This window comes from Suricata suricatta, chromosome X (genome assembly GCF_006229205.1).
Source record: "Suricata suricatta isolate VVHF042 chromosome X, meerkat_22Aug2017_6uvM2_HiC, whole genome shotgun sequence".
Taxonomy (NCBI): Eukaryota; Metazoa; Chordata; class Mammalia; order Carnivora; family Herpestidae; genus Suricata; species Suricata suricatta.
In genome coordinates this window covers 79,078,359-79,099,961 of record NC_043717.1, presented here as the reverse complement: position 1 = coordinate 79,099,961, position 21,603 = coordinate 79,078,359, and the positions used below count along the sequence as shown (strand labels likewise).

The window sequence follows — 21,603 nt, the reverse complement described above, 5'->3', positions numbered from 1 at the left end:
ACTATTTCAGAAGCAAACTGTTTGAGCCATGTTGAAAATCTCAGTGGTATTTTCTGTGTGCTGAAAAGTGAGGTGATGCTAACTCCACGGACTGGAATATCATTCAGAAGGAGATGGGCCTTGGGGGAGGACATCTGTGTGTCTTGGGCTCAGGGACACTTAGATGTGTTTACTGCTTACTTAACCAAAATCCGTGATTCAATCTTCTGCTGAACAAGTAACAGATTGTCCTTCAGAGTCTTTAAAGGTGGGGAAAGGAGGTTTAGAAGTAAGATGACAGGTAGTGGAGTTCTTACACCTGCTTCAAGTGCTGCCCAGCCAACAGTTGATGGGACTGTGGACCGAGGGAAAGGGATGTTCCCAGCCAGAAGACGGGATGGGTTTGCGCTGAGCATATGATCTGAGTGAGAGTGTGAAAACAACCGTCTCCAGGTCCCCTTCTACATTCTGGTTTAAAAAGACAAGTGGAAAAGAGTGCTTGGGTGGTTCAGCTGGTTAAGCATCTGAGTTCGGCTCAGGTCGCAGTTCGTGGGTTCGAGCCCCGCCTCGGGCTCTGTGCTGAGAGTTTGGAGCCTGCTTGGGATTCTGTGTCTCCCTCTCTCCCTCTCTCTCTGCCCCTCCCGAGCTCACACTCTGTCTGTCTCTGTCTCTCAAAAATCAATAAATGTTTAAAAAATTTTTGATAAAAAATGAAGTAGAGAATTAGAAGTCCCTGAGGAAGGATAGCTCAGGATCAGAGATCCTGTGAGTTTGTGTTTTGAGGGACTAATTGGAGAGAAAAAGGGGTGAAAGTGAGAAACGTGGATGAGATAAAGACAGTTTCTGGTAACAGATATACAATCCTGGCAGGTTGGAGTTCAGGCACTCAGCCCTCCCATTCTCCCTGGAGATAAACAAAGAAACGTGGGTTATGTGAGGCAAAGAAAAAAGGAAGGATGTTCTTTTATTTGCTTTTGAGAATCCAGTAGTTGTGGCAACATGTGTATGACAAAGCAAAGTTATTAGCAAAGGAAAACAATGCTTTATAAAATCTTTAGAATTCAAAATATTTTGAAACACTGAGCACATACTGTAAAAACAAAAAAGGTAGTTTTTATTTTTCCTATAGGCTAAGAGATTTGGTTGTGATGAGGGAATCACGGCTGGGTGAGTTTCCTGATAGTCTATCCAAATCAAGGGATTAAGTTCAAACTAATTAATATCTCTGAGACCAAGATTCCAAATGGGAGAATAAGACAACTTTGTAGCATTGTCTTTAGGATTAGATAACCACAGTATGTAGCAGTTCACTGATCACAAACTAAGAGCTCAGTACACGTTATGTTTGTCTTCATTTCTCTCCAAAGATGTAAAATTACATCCTTTCCCCCAGAACACAGGTTGTAGATAGTGTCTGAGTCAGTTTACTGCTTGAGGACTGTTGCTCTACGAATATTCAAGGAGAAAGAGAAACACAAATGCCCAGGCAAAGGGCACTTTCCTTTAAGACACAGGATTTGATCTTTGAGAACGTGAGTGTTTTTCAAAAAATGTTTTTACACTACTATTAATAATATACTATTGTATTATTATCCATATGCTCTGTCTCTAGACAGAGATAACCTAGTCTCCTAAGAATACGATAGAAAGAAAAGGAGAATGACACTGGGATGGAGAAACCAAAACTGGGGAGGCTGAGCATAGCAGAAGACGGCGTGGAAAAGCAGCTCCTCTGGCTGTGAGAAGTAAGACTTGGAAGGATTTCACAATGGAGGATTTTTGAAGAAAAATATTTTGTTTTGTAAATCTACTCCTACTTGCCTTTGAAATCTTCAATATGATATATATTTGATAACAAGGGCTTCTTCACATAGAATGCAAAGAATTTCGGAGCCCTGTTTCACAGTTGGCGCAGGGCCAAAACCAGGTGGTCTATGTGGATACTGCCAAAACATGGATTATACTGTTCCACAAATAACGAGGCTGATACCGAGGTTCAGAGAGGTTACGAAACTTGTTCAAGGTCAATAGCTAGGAAGGGAAGGGGCCAAGATTTGACCTCTGTTCTATAATGTCCCAATATCAATGATCTTAACTTTTAACAATAAACTCCATCTCTGAATATTGTAGTTTAAAATGCTTCTATCAGTTTATAATCTCAGACCCTAACCTTTAGTCTGAGGCCCATCAGTATTTTTCTGGCTCACTGGCCAAAGTGTGGGGGATTCCTGTGCTCTTCGTCCTTTCACAGCAGCTTTGAGGAAGGTAAACAGACTGTGACCGTCTCTGGAGTGAGCTTTGGAGGGCTGCATGTGCAATGGATGCCTTCCGACTTTCAACTGAAGAGTGGAGCGACGTAAATGCTCACCGTGCGATGAATATCACAATTTGCAAGCGTCTGGCAGGAGATTAACCTTCAAACACCGTTTCCTTGCTCAAACCACTTTTTAAATGGTTTCTTTTTGTCCTGAATAGAAAATGTGAACGCACCTCCTACATTTTTTTCTCAAGTTCCCCTCTTCAGTGCTCCATCCACCTTTGCCTCCCTCTTCTTTGCTGACATTTTCAGCATGACTTTATAAGGCTTTGGTGCTTTCAAATGCCCATTGAAATCCAATGCCTCTCTGAGGTATTTTCTGGGGGGTTAGTGAGGTAGGTTTAAACCCAGACTTATCAAGAGCTCCCTGCGAGCCGAGTCCAGCCCTCAATCTGGTGGCAAAGATCTCTGGCAGGGATTATCGCCGGAGCTGGTGGTAAATGCAGTACCTGAAAATGCAGTGTTCTGCCTTCCAAATGTTTCCACAACTGAGTGACTGGAGTCATCTGTAGCTGGTCAATTAGTCAGGAAACTGTGAAGAGACCAAGTCTCCACCTTCTTTGAGAGCTCCGGACCCAGCATCCCTGCGCCCCTTTCTCGTGCCAGAGTCACACGGGCACTGCCCCTCCTGAGAACTCTGAGGTCCCAGCTGGGCATCACGTAGCCTCAGTGTTCCCTTTTTGTTTTCCGAATCTTCTACTGCCTGTTTACCCAATTCCTTGCATTAGACTCAATGTTGAAAGACTTAATGCAGTTGCTATTTTTCTATGGAAGTGTTTTCCCCCAGTGTTTTGATGGATAGATTGAGTCAGTCAGGTTTCCCATAACTTGCAAGGTTTTTTTTGACATGCACCCAAATCCTAAGCAACAAAATAGGCCAAGGGGCCAAAAGGGCAAACATTTTCTAAGCCCTTCATTGCCTTCATTTATTTTAATCATCTGCAACTGGTCTTCAAGGAAGAGAAACACATGAAGGTCGATTGTGGGTGTGTTTTGGTCTGTATGTTCGCAGCTTCACGACTGATATGCCACATTTCTATATGTGTCAGAGGATCACAGGAGTGCTGAGCTAGTGATCCACTCAAACATCCCACTCCCCCGGCCAGTCTTTTCTGGCTACAAGGAGACTCATTCGTTTACCTTCCTTTTTCCCCCCCCTTAAGTTTATTTATTTGTTTTTGAGAGAGTGTCAGAAAAAGTGAGAGTGGGAGGGGCAGGGAGAGAGACAGAAAGAAGGAGAGAGAGAATCCCAAGCAGGCTCTATGCTGTCAGCACAGAGCCCGTCACGGGGCTCAAACCCTCAAACCATGAGATCATGACCTGAGCCGAGATTAAGAGTTGGATGCTCAACTGACTGAGCCACCCAGGTGCCCCAATTTACCTTTTTATACTGCAAGTATATTAACACATCTTTCCTAGGTGAACATTGATAAGAAATGGTTGGGAAGCAGTGGTCTATTGCATTTCATGAAGACCTTCTGAAAACCTTTACGTTTAGTGTTCCCCAAAGTATATTGTGTGGAATAATGGTTCCTCGTGAGGTTTGCAGGAGTTGTGAGGGGGAAAAGATGTTCTGTGGCCAAACTAATTTGGAAAGTTATGGGTTAAATGCAGACTAACCATAGGTCTCAATTTACCGGGTACATTTCCAGTATGTACTTGCTGTCTCAGTGTAATTATTAACAACATCCCTTTTGGCACTCAGAAGTGGCCTAGCTTAGGTGATTAATTATGTCACCCTATCTTTGAGACACAGAACTTATGAAGCATTTCCAGCACTTAATTGTCCATGGAATTTCCGCCCCCCCCCAAGGAACGTCTTACAAACTCCACGGAATATATTTAGGAAACATATCTGGATTTATTTGATCTTTATGATGGGAAGTATCTTGCAACAGAGCAAACAGTATTTAGTTTCACGAAGCCCATCGCCCTGCTTCTGGGCAGAACAGAGGAAATGTGATCTTATATAATCCACAAGATTAGTCCCGGATGGGCTTTCATGGCTTGGAGTCTGAAGTCAACTGAGATGTTAGGAGGTAGGGACCTTTATGTTACAGCTGTTTTGTTTAGGGTAATTCCCCATTCTTTCTATGTTCTTGGAATCAGAGAATGGAACCAATTCAGGAGGAGAGAGGGAGAAAGAGATCCCTGTATTTTCCATACGACCTCCTCTGACCCCAGTGTCGTTCTGAAGTTCCTTTCACTCAGCTCTCAGAGGACCATCAACCAATCTCTGAGAAGGTGTTTGTGGATAAAAACTTGAAGCAACAAGCCTCTACCTTAGAAACCATGAACAGCTGTCTTCTTTTGAAATCTCAGACCCATGGCACTCCATGGGGAATAGGGAACTAATTACTGGGTTACTTTATCACGTTCTAATGGCATAGATTGTGGTTAAACACACAGATTGAGAATCAGACAAATCTAGATCTGAATCCTCTGCTTCTTTCTACCTGCATAGCCATTGGCAATTAAATACTTTGAGCTTTGAGGGGTGCCTGGGTGGCTCAGTTGGTTAAGTGTCTGACTTTGGCTCAGATCATGATCTCACAGCTCGTGAGTTCAAGCCTTGCGTTGGGCTCTGTGCTGACAGCATGGAGCCTGGAGCCAGCTTCAGATTCTGTGTCTCCCTGTCTCTTTGCCCCTCCTTTGCTCGTGCTCTGTCTCTCTCTCTCAAAAATAAATAAACATTAAAAAAAATTAAAAAAATATTTTGAGCTTTGATTTCTTCATCGTAAATAAAATATGGGTAATGTTACCTTTCGGTAGATTTGTTTGAAGATTAAATGATGTAATGCTTATATACTGATGGGCACAGTTCCAAGTATATTTATAGCAAGTGTTATTTCACAGGTAACTATTTACACATTTTACAGGTAACTAAAAGTATTAGAAAATACACATAGTGTCTGACCATGGACTGTTTATTTAGTCTCTCTAACGATTACTCATCTGCCAAATTGGGATATTAACAGTATCTAAGTCATGGGATTTTGTACATGTATGAGATAATGCATGCAGTTTCTTTTTTTAATGCTTTTTAAAATGTTTATTTATTTTGAAGGGGAGAGAGAGACAGAGCATGATTGGCAGAGGGGCAGAGAGAGAGAGGGACACACAGAATCCAAACCAGGCTCCAGACTCTGAGCTGTTACCACAGAACCCGAAGCGAGGTTCAAACTCATGAGCTGTGAGATCATGACTTGAGCTGAAGTTGGACACCTAACCAACTGAGCCACCCAGATGCCCCAATGCATGCAGTTGCTAACCCAATGCCTGGGTATAGAAAGTACTGCATTATTAGTTATCATTTTTTTATTACTATTTATGTTTCTAGAATAATTATAATTTGTGCTTTTTTTTTAATTTTTTGAAATGTTTTATTTATTTTTGAGAGAGAGAGAGACAGCATAAGCAGGGGTCAGTAGAGAGAGGGAGACATAGAATCTGTAGACAGGCTCCAGGCTCTGAGCTAGTTGTCAGCACAGAGCCCAACACGGGGCTCAAACCCATGAACCAAGAGATCATAACCTGAGCCGAAGTTGGACGCTTACCCAACTGAGCCACCCAGCAGCCTCTATAATTTCTGTTTCTATACGAACTTGAAGATGACAAGGAATTTAAGGAACCAGAGAATACTTGTATGACATTGGAGTTATGCAAGTCCAATGACAGTTAAATGGGACAAGGGCTCTAATATGGTGGATAACTTTCATTGAAATAATTCTTTGTAAAAGTAATGCTGTTCAGGTAGACTGGTCATGAAAATCGATGCATTGCAGCTATTTCAGGCTCTTCAAACTTGTAGCAAAGACCTTCAATATTAGTTCTGAGGTAAAGGTAATTGAGACAATTTCTTGGTGGATAATTGGTTCTAAAACAATGAGTTAGAATAAATAATGAAGTAAATAAAACTCCAAATGTTCATCTCTTCAATTACAACAAAGAGTTATGACTGTTGTCATGATAAAGATCAATTCCACTGTGTGGGATACAAGACCCTAGGCACCTGGCCCCTGATTAGTTGTTCAGTGTGTTGCTTATCTCCCATCCAAGTACTAACCAAGCCCGACCCTGCTTAGCTTCCGAGATCAGACTAGATCGGGTGCATTCAGGGTGGTATGGCCGTAGACTGTGTTGCTTATCTCTGAGTGCACACTCTTCCTCACCGCCTACTCTGTTGTTCCTCCTCCTCCCCCAAGTGCCTGTTCTCTCTTTCAGCCAAACTCAACCATTGCTAGTCCCTTAGTCAGGGAACCACCTCTAGTAACTCTAGTCCTTACGATTTATTACCGGAGCGCCTGGGTGGCTCAGGCAGTTAAGCATCCTGACTTCAGCTCACGTCATGATCTTCGTGAATTCGAACCCCGTGTCAGGCTCTGTGCTGACAACTTGGAGCCTGGAGCCTGCTTCGGATTCTGTGTCTCCCTCTCTCTCTGTCCCTCCCCTGCTTGTTACTCTGTCTGTCGCAAAAATAAATAAACATTAAAAAATAAAAATAAAAATAAAATTTATTACCATCTCTGCCTGGAACACACGTCAGTTACTCCTGCTTTGGCTTGCCTGGCTGACCACTATTTGTTCATTGTGAGGCTAAATGTATTTCCCCCAGAAAGACTTATAAAAATGAGGTTATATTCGCTTTATATATATTCTTATTGTCAGTGTTTTGCAAGCTTTTACAATCCATATGCACTTTAGGTAAACAATAATGTCATGTTCTCTTTGTAATTTAAAATAAGAAACATTGTTAGGAATTCTTTCTTTCTAAATAAAAAAGTATACTTTGATGTTTAAAATGCTTTAAAATATACCTTTAGGAGCGCTGGGTTGCTCAGTCAGTTAAGCGTCCGACTTCAGCTCAGGGCAGGAACTCATGGTTCATGAGTTCAAACCCCACGTCAGGGTCTGTGCTGACAGTTTGGAGCCTGGAGCCTGCTTCGGTTCGGATTCTGTTTCCTTCTCTTTCTCTGCCTCTCCTCCGCTTGCACTCTGTGTGTGTGTGTGTGTGTGTGTGTGTGTGTGTGTGTGTGTGTGTGAAAATAAATAAACATTAAAAAATTATAAAAATATACCTCTCCTTGCCCTATAAATTCTGTCAACATCCCTTTCTGATTCCCTTCAACACCTTGCCAATCTGGTGAAAAATCATTTCTGTAAGTGGTAAAATTTTCCTTAATTAGGGTATGAAGGAGAATGTCAAGAAATCAATTTGTGGTTACGTTTACAATGTTATCCTTCCCCAGAGATTTAGAGACACTGAAGGCAGAACAGAAGAATGTTCCAGACTTGTGAGTTGCCAGGATACCTGGGTTGTAGTCCTGGCTCTACTAGGTATTACTAAAAAAGGTTAGTTGCTGTTAGATTTGAGACACAGTTAAGCAAAGTTAAATAGGTTTTTTTGCATTCAAGATCCTGTAACATGCCAATGTCTTCTAGAGTCCTCTAGAGCGGACTTTAGGCTGAAGTTTTGTTTTTGTGTCTGTCCTTTACATACATTAACCATGAAACCCTCCTGATTCAGAATCTTTGGTAGAACTCATATTCTGTGTGATGCAGCTGGAAAAATGATCCCTTGTGGCCTTTCCTATTCTGCACATATTTTGATTCTTTAATGAAATTGACAGACACTCAGCCTCTATGTCTTTTTTAGACTTTTCCTTCAGCAGCCTTCTCATCCATCTCTGACTCATTGATGATGTGAATATTGACACACCCTATGGAGCAGCTGGTGTATAATTTTCATGGTTCAATTTCTTCTGCCTTTTCAAATGACTCGACATTTCTGGAATGCAAAATATAGAAGATGGTGACTAGCTTCAACTAGTTGCTTCTCTATATACAAGATGCTTCGAGGCATTGTGTGTTTGTCTTTGGTTATGCAATGTCGAGGGTCATGATGAAAAACATTCTGGAGAAAACATCTTGGGAAACCACCTACCGAAATATGGAAATTTTGACAATGCACACAAGCTCTAATTGCCTAAGGGCTGCATGTTCCCTTTTCTAGACTAGCTGGGACAGAACAAAATGGAACAGACTTTCCTCTGAAACAGTGAGCTTCCTGTTACCAGAAGTATAGTGTTTGAAAGGGTACAGCTGAGATAGTTCAGGAAATGGATGCAGTGTGAAAGAAGAGCTTCTCGCACTGGAGGGGGAATTAGACCAGATTACCCTTGGGAAGGTCTCTTCCAGATCTAAGGCTGGTCTACAGTGGCATAGTCCTCTCAGTCAGAATTGGGTTTGCAGCCTTCAAGTCTCTTTTCTGAAGGTTAGCCTCCAGAGATCCAACTTAGAACTGAATAAACAGTACTGAGGATAGGTCTCCTATGGCTTCTTTCTTTTAGTTATTCATAGGGCTTTATTCTGAGCATGATCGTTTCCTTTGGAAGCCCAGAAATTCAGAAGCTGAGGGAACAGATAATGGACCAAAAATATATAAATGGATAGAGGATTAAGACTGGATAGTGAAAAACATGACTTGGATGAGGAGGATGGTGTTATAGATAGATATGTCAGTGTTACTTCATGTATCTGACAGAGACCAAAAAAAAAAAAAACAAAAAAAACCCAGGGTGACTCAGTCCAGCTTCGGCTGAAGTCATGATCTCACAGTTCGTGGTTTCGAGCCCTGCATCAGACTCTGTGCTGACAGCTAGCTCAGAGCCTCGAGCCTGCTTCAGATTCTGTGTCTCCCTGTCTCTCTGACCCTCCCCTGCTGTCTCTCTCTCTCTCTCTCTCTCTCTCTCTCAAAAATAAATTTTAAAAAAGCATTAAAAAAAAACCAACTCAGGTAATTGTTAGAGAAAGAAAACCACTGGTGAGCCAAGTCAAGGGGAAAATAAAACATCTTTCCTGAAACTCTCTTTTCTCTTGTGTCCTAGAGATACAACTAACACATGCCAAGGTGAGGGGAAAGATAAAATTAATAGGATTTAGCCCCTGTCCACAAGTAGTTATCTGCTCGGTGGAATAGACAATAAAATAAGGAGTTACGATCCTATACAAAATTAGACAATGACATTTTGAAAATAAGGAATAGGTGCTATGGAAATGCTTCCCATAAGAAATTATGAAATTATTTAATTTCTTAAATTAAAAAATTATCTCCTATTCTAAGGCCCGATAAATATTTTTTAATGTTCCATTTGAGAAGTTTTAATGTTTTTTCTTTCACATGTAAGTCTTTAATCCATCTTAAATTAATTGTTGTGTATAATGTAATAAAGGCCTTCCTCTTCATTTTTTCTAACTGGGTAACCAGTTTATCTTGGTACATCTCATTGAGCCATCTTTCCTTTCCCCTCCTGATTTACATTGAGCTGTGACAAATATTATTTCCATAGGTGAATGACTGTTTCTGATCTCCCTATTTTGTTCCATTGATTGTTGTCTATTTCCGTGTCAAAACCACACCATCTTTATTTCTATAGTATTGTAATCAGTCTTGAGATCTGCTAGGGCAAATTTTCATACCTTATCTCCCAGCCTCCTCCTCCTGTTCTTCCTCCTTTTCTCACCTCCTCCTCTTCCTTTACTTCCTCTTTGTTGTTCTTCACTTCCTCTCTGTTGTCTTAGTCATTCTTGGCTCTTTTCTGTTTTATATATATAAATTTTAGAATCAATGTGCCAAGTTCCTTGAAAAATCCTCAGGATTTTTATTAGAATACCATTGAATCTATGTATGAATTTTGGTAGCATTAATATATGTTTAATGTCAAGACTTATATCCACAGATGTATTTCTTCATTTACTTGGAATTCTTGATTATTTTCCAATAACTTTTCTATATATATTGATCTTTCACAAATTTATTAGTTCTATTCTTATGTGCCTTAATATTTTGCTATTGAAAGGAGCTTTAAAATTTAAATTTTCTGTTTGTTACTGGTATCTAAAATTAATTTTTGAATATTGATTTTTACATTCACTGACTTTCTAAATGATTATTATTTCTATTAAAGTATAGATTCTTTGCATTTTCTCTATAAATAATCACATCTTCTATGAATGTATTTGTTGAGGTAAAAGTGGCTCTTCTGACGAATATATCCATAAATCTCAGTGTCTTAACTCAATAGTCGTTTGTTGTTTACACAAAGTCCAACATACATTTTTGGGTGTTAGTCTTCCGTTTGGTGATTCAAGAACACAGACACCTTTCCTCTTGATGCTTTACATAGTATGGACCAGCATATTATTTCTCTTTTCTTCACCTCATACCTTTTGTTTCGTTCTCTTGCCTTTCTGCTCCAGCTACATTAACTACAGCACACTGTTAAACAGAAGTGATAATAATGGATATCATTGTTTTCTTCTGGATTTTAAAGGAAGTGCTTCTAATGTTTAACTATTAAGAAAGGTATTATAGTTTTTCAGTTGACACCTTTTAACAGGTTAGCAAAATTCCACGTTATTCTTCATTGGTAAGATCTAATTTTTTTATTTTGAATTTTATTAAAAAAGTATTGAGACTGTTATGTACATTTGCTTTTTTAATGTTAAAAAGTTGAATTACATTTATGGGTTTGATAATATTAAACAAGCCTTCTCTTCACGAGATCAGCCTAATATTAATAAAGTATTATTATTACACGCTATAGGTTTCTGTTTGCTTTTTCTTAAGGATATTTGCATCTATGATTTATGGGTAAAATTTTTTATAAATTTTACTGTTATTTTTAAATAAAAAATAAAGGAAAACTGTGTGGTTTATCTTCTGGTTTCTGGAAGGTTTTAGATAATATTTGAATAATTGGTTCCTTGAAAAGGTGGTATAAGACACCCATAAATCATCTAACTAGAGTTTACTTGTGAGAAGAAGTCAAACCACTATTGTAAGTCTTTAGAAATTATGAATTATTTGGTCCTTGTATATCATCATTAGTCAGTTTTAGTAGATTATATTTCTCTAGCTAATAGACCATTCAATCTAAAATGTCAAGATTTTGGCATAAAGTTGTTCATATTACTCTTTTATGTTTTACATAACTGCTGTTTCTATAGCTATGCATGTCATTAATTATTTTAAAACAATGTTTAAATATGCCAAACACTCAAGTTACATTAACTAATTAGGTTAATATAATTTAAATTAAATTATAAATTTTTAGGATTTATACACACCCCTTTAAAGTGTACAATTCAATGTTTCTCAGTATATTTACACAGCATGTAACCATCATATAATCTAATTTTAGAACATTTTCATCACTCCAAAAATAAGCTGGTACCTATTAGCAGCCACTCCCCATTCTCTCTCCAACTTTTCCTTCAGCTCTAAGCAACCATTAATCTATGTTCTATCTCTATAGGTTTGCCTATCACAGACATTTTATATAAATGGAATCATCTAATAAGTGGCCTTCTGTATCTGGCTTCCTTTACTTTGTATAATGTTTTCAAGTTCATTTGTGATGTGGCATGAATCAGTATTTCAGTCCTTTATATCACTGGCTAGTATTCTATTATATGAAGGTTTTGTTTATTCATTCATCAGTAGATAGACACTTGCATTGTTTCCACTGTTTCTTTATTATGAATAATGATGCTTTAGACATTTATCAACATTTTTTATTTACAATTTTTAATGTTTATTTTTGAGAGAGAGAGAGAGAGAGAGCGAGAGCAAGTGGGGGAGGAGCAGAGAAAAAAGGAGACACAGAATACGAAGCATGCTCCAGGCTCCGAGCTGTCAGCACAGAGCCCGACGTGGGGCTGGAACTCACGGACTGTGAGATCATGACCTGAGCCAGTCACAAGCTCAACCCACTGAGCCTCTCAGGCACACCTGTCCTTTTGATTAACCATCCTAGAGGCTGTGGAGAGCTATCTCTCTGTAGTTTTGATTTGCTTTTCCCTAATGACTAATAATTTTGAACATCTCTTCAAGCGCTAGCTGGCCATTTATATTATTCTTTAAGGAAATGTCTATTTGAGTCTTGCTCATTTTAAAATTGAGTTATTTATCATTTTATGATGGGGTTATAAGTGTTCTTTACATATTCCAGTGTATACGTGAAATGATTGAAAATAGGTGTTCAAGTAAAAACTTATAAGGTATATGATTTGTAAATTTTGGAACATGATATGGGGTGTCTTTTCACTTTCTTGATAGTCTTTTGAAACTCAATTTTTCGGTTGATGAATCCAAAGCATCCACCACTTACCACTTGTAATTTTGGTGTCATATCTAAGGTCATTAAAGTTCACTCCAGTGTTTTCTACTACAATTTTTAAAATTTTAGCTCTTACATTTAGATCCATGATTGATTCTGAGTTAATTGTTACATATGCTCGTGTAACTTCATCCTTGTGCATTTTGACATCCATTTGTTTGGCATTGTTTGTCGACAAGAGTATTCTTTCCCCCGTTGAATTATTTTAACTCGTATGTGGAAATTCAATTGAGCAGAAATGTACAGATTATTTCTGTTCTCTTCATTCTGTCCACTGACCTGTATGTCTGTCCCCACCCCAAGGCCACATTATTTGGATGTGTGCAGCTTTACAGCAAGTCTCAGAACCGGGAAGTGTGAGTCCTTGTATGTTCTTCTTGAAGTTTGCTAATTCTTGCTTTTGCCAGCTACAATCTTCTGTTGAGCCCATTTAACTAATTTGTCATTTCAGTGATTGTAGTTTTCAACTCCTAAGTTTCTTTTGATGCTTTTTTAAAATAACCCCTATCTCATTATCAATAGTCTTTTTTGGTGAGACAATATTCTCATACTATTTTCTTTGATTTTTAACTCTTTTTAATGGTTATTTACCTTTGAGTGACCTAGAGAGACACAGTGCGAGCAGGGGAGGCGTGGAGAGAGAGGGAGACACAGAATCTGAAGCAGGCTCCAGGCTCTGAGCTGTCAGCACAGAGCCCAATGCGGGGCTCTAAACCACGACCTGCGAAATAATGACCTGAGCCAAAGTCAGACGCTTAACTGACTGAGCCACTCAGGCGCCTCCCTTTAGTTTTTAAAACATGGTTTTCCTTAGTTCTTTGCTCACACTTAAAATAGCTGAGTTAAAGTTTTTGTCTAGTAAGTTCAATGTGTAGCTTCCTGGGGGATAGTGTCTATGATTTCTTTTCTTCCTGGATAGGCACTATACTTTCCTGTTTCTTAACATATCCCAAATATTTTTTCAAAAATTGACATTTTAATTAATACAATATATCAACTCTGGAAATCCAATTCTTGCCCCTGCCTAGTGTTTGTTTTCGTTGTTACTTTAGTGTTGTTGCTGATTGTTTCCTAGACATTTTACTGAATTAGTTCTGTCAAGGCTTTCTTCTTTGTTGTGTGTTGCCACTGAAAAGTCAGTTCACTTAGCTAACTTGCAAGCTGATGAACCAATAGAGATTTCCTCAAGCACCTAGAACCAAGCAGTCTCTATTGCTGGAGAGGTTTGTGTGTGGGGGGGGTATACCTACAACCCTCAGCCTGGTAACTGCCAACTCTGCCTGAACCTGGGCTTCTCACATGTGCAGAGCTTCAGTTTCAAACAGAAAGACAGTTTAGGTCTCTGGATATGTGTATAGTCATTCCTATACATGCTTGTGACATTCTGGATTCCCGTGGCTATGTCAGAGCTTTTGGAACCCTTATGGTTATGTCATTCCTAGCTTTTCCTTTTCAGGTTTTTGGTTAGTTTTTGGTTAATCATTTGCCCCAACTCTTATCAACCTCTTCAGAAAGTCTCAGACAACTACTTCTAAATGATTTCAACAAAATTCCCCAGGGAAAAGCTTTTTTGCATTAGGTAAGCTCTGAGTCAAGTCAAATGAAGACAGTCTGATATCGTGATGTTCTGGGGGACTACCAGTCATATAAAGTGGTAACATTTCCGTGAGAATGAGGTCATGAAGAACCTCCAATCCTGTTCGGCCCCCGTGTTGGCTGCCAGGCTGCTGATTTCCGCCACGGTAGCTAGCTCGTAGTTTTGAAGGGTATCACAGAGGTTGGGAGAGGGGGATAGGAATAGTGCCGGTCCACACACTCTACAACTCATTGTTCTTATCAGGATTTCTTGAATAAATTCTCCCTGGATGGCTGCAAGCCTTTAGTTAATTTGCAAGGTTCTAAAAATATTGATTCCTACCAATTTTTTTTCTGGTTTTCTAGTTGCTTTCACAGAGGAGAGAATTTTTTGTTTGGTCATCCGACCACTTAAGTTTTGAAACTATTTTCTCCTGCATTGTGTCTTTGACTTTTTAATTTTTCTTCCTTCCTTCCTTCCTTCCTTCCTTCCTTCCTTCCTTCCTTCCTTCCTTCCTTTCTTTCTTTCTTTCTTTCTTTCTTTCTTTCTTTCTTTCTTTCTTTCTTTCTTCTCTCTTTCTTTTAAATTTAATGTTTGTTTATATTTGAGAGAGACAGAGACAGAGAGAGAGCATGCGCACAGGCAGAGAGTGAAGGAAACAGAATTCAAAGCAGGCTCCAGGCTCTGAGCTGCTAGCACAGAGCCTGATATGGGACTTGAACTCACAAACAGTGAGATCATGACCTGAGGCGAAGTCTGAAGTTCAACCGACTGAGCTACCCAGGTGCCCTGACTTTGTAATTTTTAATTATGTCTTTGATGAACAGGTATGATTATCTTTTTTCTCTTTCAAGACACATTTTTATTCACTTAAAGCGAATACTTCATTGCTGATTAAATAGCACGTAATATCAGAATTTTATTATTTATTTTTATCTTCTTTAGTACTTTTTTGTTTGTTCCAAAATAACCTTTAAAAATAAACTCATTTTCACTGTTGGTGGGAATGCAAACTGGTGCAGTCACTGTGGAAAACCATATGGAGACTTCTCAGAAAGTTGAAAATAGAACTACCTTAGGAACCACTACTGGGTATTTATCCCCTAAAATACAAAAACACTCATTCAGATGGCTACTGTACCCCAGTGCTCCTTGCATCTTTGTGTACAATAGGCAAATTATGGAAGCAGCTTATGTCTGTCCTTTGGTAGGTGAATGGATAAAGAAGATGTGGCATAATATGTATATACCATGTATATCATAATATATATAGATAGTACCATGTACATTATGGTATATATACATGGTGTGTGTGTGTGTGTGTGTGTGTGTGTGTGTGTGTGTGTGTCTGTATAATGGAATATTATTCAGCCATAAGGAAGAATGAAATCTTGCCATCTGCAACTACATGGATGAAACTAGAGAGCATAATGCTAAGTAACATAAGTCAATTGGAGAAAGACAAATACCATATGATTTTACTCATATGTGGAACTTAAGAAACAAAACAAATAAGCAAAGAAAAAGAGAGAGAGAAAGAAAGAGAGAGAGAGAGAGATCTAAACCAAGATTCTTAACTATAGAGAAGAAACTGATGGTTATCAGAGGGGAGGCGGGTAGGGCGATGGGCGAAATAGGTGGAGTCACTGATCATGATGAACACAGAGTAATATACAGACTTGTTGAATTACTGTATTGTATGCGTGCAACTTGCATAATACTGTATGTTAACTATACTGGAATTACAATGGGAAAACTTAATAAAAATAAATAAATAAAAATAAACTAGTTTTATCTTCTTTAGCAATTTTTTTCATTTAAAAATAAACCTTATTGAAGTTTAATTCACATAAAATAAAATGCATCCATTTACAGTGGACCTTTACATGAGGCTTGAAAATATTTCCACTCATGTAAATACTATCACAATTATGATATGGAATATTTTCATTATCCCAAGAATTTCCCTCATGACCATTTGTACTCAAACTCCTTTCTCCACCACTAACCTTTGGCATCCACTCATTGTTTCCTGTCCATAGAGTTTTACCTTTTCCATAATGTCATTTTAATGGAGTCATTGAGCATGTTGTCTTCTCAGTCTGATCACCTTCACTTAGCTTAATGGGTTTGAGATTCATCCATGTAGCTGCATACATAAGTAGTTTGTTCCTCTTTATTTTTAAGTACTCTTCCATTGTGTGGATGTACAATATTTTCTTTATCCATTCATTAATAGACATTTGCTCCTGCATCAGGCTATTATGGATAAAATCCCAATGAACATAAATTCCTATGCAACTATTTGTGTGAAGGTATGTTTTCTTTTCTCCTAAATATTTACCTGCGAGTCGACTCTTGGATCACATGATAAATGTATGTTTAACTTTACAAAAACATGAAGTCTTTTTTCCAAAGTGTTTGACCATTTAACATTCCCACCTGCAGTATATGAATTCTAGTTACTCTTCATAAACAGCCACGCTTGTAATGGTTAGTCTTTATAAATTTTCCTATTCTGATGTTGTGTAATGGTATATTATTTTTTTAATTTTGTACTTCCATTATTAGTAATGAGGGCGAGGACTTTTTAATATATTTTTTGGCTATACTGTTTTGCAAAAGGCTTCTTGAAGCCTTCTGCCTAATATTATAATAGGTTGTCTATCATTTCTTTTTGATTTTTATGAACTCTTTATACCTTATGGACAGCAATTGTTTCCAAGTTGTGTGTTGCAAGTTATCTTTTACCGAACTGTGACTTGCTTTTTTAGTCAGTTGTGATGTCAGTGAACATATGTCTTTAATTTTAATGTGGTTTATCAATCACTTCCTTTATGGTTAATCTTTAAGTGTCCTTCTTAAAAATTTTTTTGGTGTTTACTTTTGAGAGACAGAGAGAGAGTGAGAGAGAGAGAGCGCGCGCAGGGGAGGAGCAAAGAGAGAGGCAGAAAGAATCGGAAGCAGGCTCCAGGCTCTGAGTTGTCAGCACAGAGCCCAATGTGGGACTTGCACCCACATACTGTGAAATCATGACCTGAGCTGAAGTCTGCCATTTAACCAACTAAGCCACTCAGATGCCCCTTTAAGTGTCCTTTTAAAGAAAGCTTTTCTTAACCAAAAGTGACCAAGATATTTTCAATGTTATCCCCTCTATAAATTTTATTTTTTAACTGTTTAGACCTGCAGTCTATCTAGAATTGATCTGTGTCTAGTGAAGCCAATGTTCTCTCTTTCTCACATGGATATTCAATTTATCTAATGCCATTTATAGAAAATCAAAGTATTTTCCTCACTTTTCAGTAGTATCATTGTTATACTTAAGTGTTTGAATAATTGTGACTCTATTTCAGATTTTTCTGTTCTGCTGGTCTATTTTGCTACACATTATCTTAATTACTGAAGTTTTTTGAGTTTTGGTATTTGGTTGTCTAAGTCCTCTGGCTTTGTTCTGTTTCTTCCACAAAACTATCTGGATATTCTTGGCCTTGCATTTCCATATATATTTTAGTATGCCTTTGTCAATTTCTATGAAAAAAAACCTGGGGTTTTTATTGAGATTGTACTGAATATATTACTGTAGGGGGAAGTGTAATCATTACTATACTGAGTCTTCTAATTCATTAACATAGTATGAGACTCCATTTATTTAGGTTTTCTTCCATTTCTTTCCAAAATGTTTTATAGTTTTCTGTGTAGAATTCTTCTTTATTGTTCATTAGACTTATTAATAGGAAAGTGTTAGCTTTTGATGACGTCGCATACATGTCTATGTCTATATCTCTCTAGCTAAACTTCATCTTTTGTTTGTTGCTCCTATATATAAATGTATTTTTAAAACATTGATTTTTGCATACATCTGTGGTATAAGGCCTCAAATTAAGGCCGAATATCATGTGTTGCCTTGGCTTCAGGGAAAACCGGAAGGGTCTCTAATGGACTGACTGCCAAGTTCTCCTCCCCGCCATTCTGCCTCTGCAGGTAAGTTCCTCTAGCTAAAATATCCTTCTCATCAAGGGGACCAGGCATAGTTTCTGTTTACCATGAAGGAATGAGCTTCAGTTCTCTGACAGCCCACAGAATTATTCAGACAAGCCAAATACATTCTTCCCCAGAAACCAAGATCACCCCATCCTCTTCCAGAAATCTTCGATGTTCAGTGTGTTCCTATGTGATGTGCAGTCCCTCCTCCCTTGAGATGTGAGTATTTATGACTGATAAACTCTATTGATCTCTTCTGTGCAGTGCTTTCATGTGTTTGCCGGCCCCTAGAGTAAGTAACTCGCTCCTCATCAACACAGTTGATAGGAGAAGATTAAAACACCTGCCGTTTTCCTTAACTCACTTAACTTGTACTTTATTTGAATATTCTTTGAATTTTCTGAAACCATAATCGTGTGTTTGAAAGTCATGTCGGTTTTATTTCTCCCTTCTAAGTCCTTGTACTTACTATTTATTTTTCCTGCTGTACTGAACTGGCTAGGACATCCAGTACAGTGTTGACTATAAGTAGAGATTGTGGACTTTTTTGGTTTTTCCGAAGTTGAGAAGGAAAGTTTCAACATTTCATTCTTCCATTTTTTGTTTATGATAGTTGTCTTTTTTTTTGTAGACACCATTTATCAGATTAAGAATGTTTCCTTCTATTTCTAGTTTTCTAAGCATTTTCACCATAAATGTTAAGTACGTTTTTCTTAGGTACTTTTTCTGCATCTATTGAGATGGTTTTTTTCTCCTTTGTTCTTTTAATATACTGGATTACATTGACTGATTTCTCATATGTTAAACCAATTTTCTATTCCTGGATCAAACTCAATGTGGTTATTAATTTTTCTAATTTAGAATTTTTGCTACTGTGTTAATGAATGAGTTAAACTTTGTCATTATGAAATATAACTTTTTATATCTAATGATGACTTTTACCTTAAAATCTACTTTTTGTGATATTAATTTAGTTACGGCATGGAGAGGGGCACTTGTGGGGAAGAACACTGGGTGTTATATGGTAACCAACTTGGTAATAAGCTTTTTTAAAACATAAAAAATAAAAAATAAATATAGCTATGGCAGCTTTCTTTTGATTAATGTTTCCCTGCTATATCTTATTCCACCCTTTTACTTTCACCTTTACATTTAAAATGGTTTTTCAAAAAGCAACATGTAGCTGTTGAAGATAATTATCTTTTAATTGTAGCCTTTAGTCCATTTTTGAGACATGGATTTACCAATATATTTTAGCTTAAATTTAATACCTTGCTGTTTACTTTCTCTTTGAGCTACTATTTTATGTCCTCCTTTCTTTCTTGCTGTCTTTTGTATTGATTAATTTTATTATACTCCTTTATATTAACTTTATACTTAAATATTCTTTTTTTTAGTCCTCCATATTCCCCTCTTTAATATCTTCAATTTTATGTTTTGCACTATATGCATTAATGAAAATTTGTAGCGAACAAAAAGAACTTTAGCCAAATTCCCCTTCCTCCTTCAACTTTATTGGATAGTTTAAAATTACATTTCTATTTTCTAGGAAACAGTTTGTTTTTCCATCTGACTTTTAAAAAGTGATCATAGCAAATGAAACAGTTGCCTAGGTGATATAGTATATAAAAATAACATCTTGGTTTCTGTGAAAGTGTATTTCTCTGCAATTCCCGAATAACTCCAAATTATGCTAACTTTGAGCATAGATGTTTACTCTTGGTTTTAGATTTAGTCTTGAGAAAAAAATGTATTCTAAACCTTTGCCACCACCTTATGTATATCTAGCATCAACACTGTGATGAAGTTGTTCCTGTTTAGGAGTTTACCTCAATTTTTTTTGTACAACCATTAACACATGTTTGTCTTTTATTTTGTTTACTTCCACTCAACTGTATATTCTATGTAGGACTTGATACAAATATTGCTTGATGTTACTTAATAGCTACTGAGGTCAGACAATCCAAGGCCATCATTATGCTAAAATTTAAGTTATTTCTGGAATCTCATAGATACTTCCAGAATTGGTTTTCCTTCCTACATGGAAACATATCTAGGAAACCCAGAACGGGCTTACTGGTCTGATTCAGCTCTTCCCATTCACCAATCCCTATTCGCCAGTGACATGGAAAGGAGGTTCTTCAACAAAGTATTATACATGACACCTCTACCAAACAAGACATGAACTTTGTGGTGTGTGTGTGTGTGTGTGTGTGTGTGTGTCTGTTTTAGTTAAACGCAAAAAGTCAATTTTCCCCCTACTCCTTTCCTCCTTTTACACAGCAAGTAAAGCTCACTGGCCTGGGAGAAACCTCTATCTGCCAATCTTGGGCCAGTGAAAAGGGCTCAGAGAAAACTATACAGCCATTATCAGAAAGAGGAGAGGCAACAAAGGAAAAGAAGCTGTGGCTTCAATCGCGCATTCCTCTCCGAGGTGCCTTGACTCACCACGACAGGGACTGACTTCACTTGCTTTGCAGAAGCTGATGGCTACGTGACCAGTTTCACCAAAGGTGTAGGATTTCGCTTTGGTGCAGTCTTTCTGAATGTGTTCAAATTCTCCACACGAATAGCACTTCTGCTCATCTGCATGGTCACGACCATGAGCCAGATGGGCTGGTTTGCACACTTGTAGCAGCACTGCTCTCGCTCTCTCTTGCGCTCTCTGCAGTCCTTGGCCCTGTGGCCACCTCTGCTTCAGTTACAGCAGGCACCCTCCCGCAGACCCCAATCTTTGGCAAGGTGACCAGACTCAACACAGAGATCACAGATGCCTGGAAGAGACGAGAAACCAAACTGGAAGTCTCTAACTGAGGTAAAGCCACCTCTCCCGTGGCTTTTCATTCCGCGGAACATGGCCTCCACTACTTAGGACACTGCCGGGCCCAATGGCCAGGTCATCCCCACGTGAAGCAGTTACTGCTTCGCAAGGCTACAGTTAGATCCTTGGTGTCCGAGTGGGCCCGCAGGGGCTGTCTATTTTCAGGGTCCTTGCACGTCTGCACCCATAGTTAAATATTCTTGTAATATTCAGAGTATCTAACATAAATATCTTCATGTGTATTCCTCATATCAAAGTACTATAAATTTTTACCTCTTAAATATAAACTTTTACCTCTTTCTGGACTATTAATGAACATAGAAATTTTAAACTTCATTTACTTTCTTTTTATTTTACAAATTACCTTTGTCATGCATATTGACTCTCTGCATTTTTAAACCCCTCAATACATTATTATTAAGAATAATCAGTACTGGGGCGCCTAGGTGGCTCAGTCGGTTAAGCATCTGCCTTCGGCTCAGGTAATGATCTCCCGGTTGGTGAGTTCGAGCCCAGTGTTGGACTCTGTTCTGATAGTGTGGCGCCTGCTTGGGATTCTCTCTCCCTCTGTTTGGCCTTACCCCACTCATGCTCTCTCTATCAAAATAAATAAATAAACTTAAAACAATAATAATCAGTACTAGTTTCTGTGAAGTCTTTGTTTTTTCCTTTACCTTCAAATTTGTTCTCATTTTCTTTCTCCTTGAATATCATCCTTTAGTAATTTTTCAGTATGTGACTGCTGTTC

The 21,603-nt window shown here is 38.2% G+C and overlaps 1 pseudogene; it reads right to left on the bottom strand.

Annotated features, from left to right (window-relative positions):
• Positions 1–2,816: 2,816 nt before the first annotated feature.
• LOC115283466 lies at positions 2,817–20,890 on the bottom strand (annotated as a pseudogene).
• Between the last annotated feature and the right edge of the window lie 713 nt (positions 20,891–21,603).